We start from the raw sequence: 5,000 nt of genomic DNA on the forward strand, positions 1-5,000 counted from the left end.
TGTGTGTGTGTGTGTGTGTGTGTGTGCGCTTGCTTGCTTGCTTGCTTATATGCGAGTGTTTCTATTAATGTGTGTACGCGCGCGCGTGTGTGTGTGCTTGAGTGCACCTACGTTTGTGTGTGCGTGCTCGATTATTATATAGATAGATAGATAGATAGATAGATGTGTGTGTGTGTGTGTGTGTGTGTGTGTGTGTGTGATAATGGGTATGTGTGTGTGTGCGCGGCGGCGCGCGCAGTACGTCACCTGCGTCACGTATGTTCAGCATTCGCCTTGGCATGATGAGAGGTGTTGGCACTGGGCATTACTTCATAGTTTATCTGTACAACGGCAATTCGGTTTTACAAAGAGGGGGCGTGGGGGAAGGGAGAGAGAGTGTGTGTTAGAGAAAGAAAGAGACACAGAGAGATAGAGTGAGAGAGAGCGAGAGAAAGAGTGAGAGCGAGAGGGGGGTGGTGGTGGTGAAGGGGCTGCTGTGAGAAATGAGAGAAGGGGGAGAGAGGGGAGACCGAGATGGATAGAGAGGGGGGGGGGGGGGGGGGGGGGGGGGGGGGTAGGGAGGCAGAAGAGAGAGAGGGAGAGAGAATGTGAGAGTGAGAGAGAAAGAGTCCGAGAGAACGCAAGAGTTTTTGTTGAATGACCCGTTACAACTAATCATGCTGACAAGTTCAGAGAAAACAGTTAACTTTAGTAATCTATGGGACATCATCAGCAATGATCAATGCTAAACAGTTCCTAAAAATCAAACAAAGAAACAAAAGAGAGAGATGAATTAAAACAATATCGGTTTGCATAGTAAGAGGAAGAAAGATACAGACAGACAGAAATAATGACAGAGACATATATAGAAAAAGAGAGAGAGAGATAGAAAAAAAAGACAGACAGACAGACAGATATAATGACAGAGATTATAGAAAAAGAGAGAGAGAAAAAATACAAAAAAGACAGACAGACAGACAGACAGATATAATGACAGAGACATATATACAAAGAGAGAGAGAGAAAAAAAATACAAAAAAGACATACAGACAGACAGACAATGGTAGACATTATATAGAAAAGGAGAGAGAGAAATACAAAAGAAAGAAAAAAAAAGACAGACAGACAGACAGCAAAAGCCACCAAAGTATTGAAAATGGACTTGGTGCCAAATTATCAGGTTTTAGAAATAAAATGGATTAACGTGGAATAACAATAGAAGGAATAAAGTAAAAATCAAACAAATAAGACAAAATGAAGAAAAAGAAACAACAACATGAAATAAACAAACACAACACACCAACAAATAAACTGGAATCCTAAAACCACAGGAGTCCAGGAGCCAGTTGCATTGCTCGCACGGAAGAGCCTAGTACGGTCGTAACCCGCTAGTGACTGTGTGTAGCATGGAACTGACCACAGGTTTAAATACAGAACTGGAGTTCAGGGATCAGGTTCGACATCGGTCATCGGTCATTGACGCATTTAATTTTGAAATGACCTATTGTTTTTCAAGTTGCCAGGTCACATGACTTTGTTTTTTATGACCAGTCGGTCAACCAAAGTAACCATCTCTCTCTCTCTCTCTCTTTAAGGATCGCGATCGCTTTGTCGTCTGCTCCTACAGGAAATGACTATAAACTGGTTTATTAAAATACGGATCCGTGACGAAACGAAATCCGAAACGAATCTTTATCGCTGCCTTTCGCGAGCTTCGGCGAGAAGAATTGGCGTTCCCACTTTTGCATTAACCGGGTGATATTTGACCTATTGATTTTCAAAATGACCTATTGATTTTATGTTCTTCCGGTCATATGACCTATTGTCTATTGAACCCAACCTGATCTCTGGGAGTTTATTCCTGAAAGAAAACTACAACAGAAGTCCCGCTATAGACGGGATAGATTAGATACTGCTCAGAACAATGCAGTCCTCCGTGCATACGGATTTGGCACCGGCCCTTCCATATGATAGTCAGTCGTGTCCGACTATGACCATCAGAACAGCAGAGGAGGCAACTGCTGTTCTGACTATTTGGGCTAGAATTTGATTATAGTGGAGAGTGTCTTGCCCAAGTTACATCCCCACTCTCTCGGCCAAGAGGGTTTTAGGACAGTCGGTGTTGGGATGGTTCCCAAAGGCCAACTAGCGCACAAAGCTGCAGCACTAAGAGCCAGTGCAATTTTGCCTCCTAGTTGAGAGTCATAGTCCTTCACAAAAGACTAAGCTGTAAATGATTTCCCATAGACTGGAGAAACCATTGATAATACAGCTCTCACTTTGCTGTTGGCCCAAATGTAAACTTATGTCAATCTGTGATGTAAGCCGAGTGTTGGGCCTTGACCTTCCATACGTTACACTGCGAGGAGACCGCAGTGCATTATTCCAAAGCTCCAAGGCTTCATGTTATACCACGTATTTCTCACGGTCAGGTCTTCACAGACTGACCTGCGTCTCCCCCGTCAAGGACTTCCAAGGAGACCAGACAAGAATGATGACATCATAAAGCCCTCTCGGCTGTGTCTTTGCGGATTAATGCCTTCTGTAATGCAAATCATTGACCCCACCACCCACCCCCTTCACCCAAGGAAGCGCTACTTCCGGTGTAACGGCCTCGGCTTACCTCCCTGCTGGAGATAAACCCCGGGGGGGGTCATTCGATCTTAATGAGCCGCGAATGTCGGACTCCCCAGGAGGTCAGTTTGTTGCGTGTCAAGACACTGACCACCCTTACTTGGAACTTACCCGTTCTTTGAGTTAGTTTAATCAAGCTGTGGTAGAAACAAAAAGGGGTGGGATGGTGCGTCGTTCTAGGCTATGCTTTTCTGACCCCCTCCTCTCCATTCAAGAACTGTACCTTGGAGAACATTGGAGACAAGCTACTCCTCCTCATGGAAGTAGGTGTGAACTGAAGCAGAATCACTCTCCCGTTATGACGGGGTGTAGGGAAGGGGTGGGGGGTAGGTATGTGACGTACTCCGAATATCTACTCACGGGGGTGGTGGTTCTTTGACGGGTGGAACTACACCCAGGGGGAGTAGTACTGGAACAGGAGGGATTTATTCTGTCTGTAGTTTTTTGGGGAAAAAACAACAACAAAAAAACCCTATGCTTCTCATAACAGTTCAGTGGAGCAGTGCCGCAATATCGAGCATGTACAAGCACAAGCAGAAGCACGCTCATGCGCACGCACACACACACACACACACACACACACACACACACACACACACACACAGAGATTATATGTATATATATATATGCGCGCGCTCTCTGTGTACATTATCACTGTACAGTATACAGAGATGTGTGTGTGTGTGTGTGTGTGTAGCGTAAGAAGTAACTATGATGTTTCAAAAATGGATGGAGGGGGAAAACGAGACGGAGGAGAAAGGCAGGTCACCCTTCAAACCCTGAGCATGCGATAGAAATACCTCTCGGCTGTCAAACCATTTATCGGGAAAGGAGCTTTGCGTATGTTCTCCCTTCTCAGGAAGTACAGACAGATCTTTGGCATGAAAAAAACTGCTCCCAGGAGTACCTTTTGTGTCTCGTCCAGTCGTCGTTTGCTTGTTAGTTTGATTGCTACGTGTCAGTAGCGTCTAGTACCGGTGTCACTACGTGTCATAAGCGCTTATTGTCAACAGCGCTGCGTGCCATTGGCGCTAAATGTCATTAGCGAAACGTGTCAGTAACGCTGGGTACCATTATCATTCACTGCGTTCCTCAGCGCTGGAGTCCATTGTCTCCAATGTTGATTAGGGCTGTGTGTCAATAACGCAATGTACCGTCACTACAAAGTGTCATAAGCGCTATTTGTCATTCGTGCTGTGCGTGTCAGTAGCGCTAGGTGTCATTACCACTACGTTCATGAGCGCTTCGTGTCACTACCACAACGTCCATTAGCGCTTCGTGTCACTACCACAACGTCCATTAGCGCTTTGTGTCACTACCACAACGTCCATTGGCGCTTTGTGTCACTACCACAACGTCCATTAGCGCTTTGTGTCACTACCACAACGTCCATTGGCGCTTCGTGTCACTACCACAACGTCCATTGGCGCTTTGTGTCACTACCACAACGTCCATTGGTGCTTCGTGTCACTACCACAACGTCCATTAGCGCTTCGTGTCACTACCACGACGTCCATTAGCGCTTTGTGTCACTACTACAACGTCCATTGGCGCTTTGTGTCACTACCACAACGTCCATTGGCGCTTTGTGTCACTACCACAACATTCACGAGCGCTAAGCGTCACTACCACAACGTCCATTGGCGCTTCGTGTCACTACCACAACGTCCATTAGCGCTTCGTGTCACTACCACAACGTCCATTAGCGCTTCGTGTCACTACCACAACGTCCATTAGCGCTTCGTGTCACTACCACAACGTCCATTAGCGCTGTGTCCTCATCAGTGTGTGTCATGATTGCTACATGCCAATAGCGCCACGTTTGAAGAAGCCATATTTACCATTACCACTACGATCATTAGCGCTACGTGCTACTAGCGCTATGTGTGAAGTCGCCATATTTACCATTACCATTACGATCATTAGCGCTATGTGTCTATAGCGCTACAAGCCAATAGCGCTGCGTGTCAGTCGCCATATTTACCATTACCACTACGATCATTAACGCTATGTGTCAATAGCACTACGCACCAATAGCGCTGCGTGTCAGTCGCCATATTTACCATTACCACTACGATCATTAGCGCTATGTGTCAATAGCGCTACGTGCAAATAGCGCTGCGTGTCAGTCGCCATATTTACCAATACCACTACGATCGATAGCGCTATGTGTCAATAGCGCTACGTGCCAATAGCACTACGCCTGTCAGTCGCCATATTTACCATTACAACTACGATCATTAGCGCTACGTGCCAATAGCGATATGTACCATTACCACACGGAAGACATCTGTCATGACAACGTGAAATACAACTTCAACACAATAAAATACAATCATCGCTCCGTCCATAAGCGCAGCGTGTCACCAACAACGCGGGGTACCATT

The 5,000-nt window shown here is 46.0% G+C and overlaps 1 protein-coding gene across 3 annotated transcripts in view; it reads right to left on the minus strand.

The window, feature by feature from the left end:
• The window catches only part of LOC143298888 (uncharacterized), a 208,853-nt gene that overhangs the window by 133,398 nt on the left and 70,455 nt on the right, over positions 1-5,000 (minus strand). The gene's annotated exons all lie outside the window — the stretch shown is intronic.

The sequence above is a fragment of the Babylonia areolata genome, chromosome 24 (genome assembly GCF_041734735.1).
Source record: "Babylonia areolata isolate BAREFJ2019XMU chromosome 24, ASM4173473v1, whole genome shotgun sequence".
NCBI lineage: Eukaryota > Metazoa > Mollusca > Gastropoda > Neogastropoda > Buccinidae > Babylonia > Babylonia areolata.